Source organism: Loa loa (genome assembly GCF_000183805.2).
Source record: "Loa loa unplaced genomic scaffold supercont3.332, whole genome shotgun sequence".
In the NCBI taxonomy this organism is placed as follows: Eukaryota; Metazoa; Nematoda; class Chromadorea; order Rhabditida; family Onchocercidae; genus Loa; species Loa loa.
This window is the reverse complement of record NW_018108512.1, coordinates 2,093-2,338: the sequence shown is the minus strand read 5'-3', so window position 1 is coordinate 2,338 and position 246 is coordinate 2,093.

Sequence of the window (246 nt, the reverse complement as noted above, 5' to 3'; positions counted from 1 at the left end):
AATAATAATAATAATAATAATAATAATAATAATAATAATAATAATAATAATAATAATAATAATAATAACAATAATAGTAATAATAATTATAATTATAACATAATTATGATTGTATGATTATAATTATAATATAATTATAATTGTATGATTATAATTATAACAATAACAATAATAATATTATTTTTATATAATGGCAATAATGATGATAATAATAATCATAATAAACAATAAAACAATAAACATTGA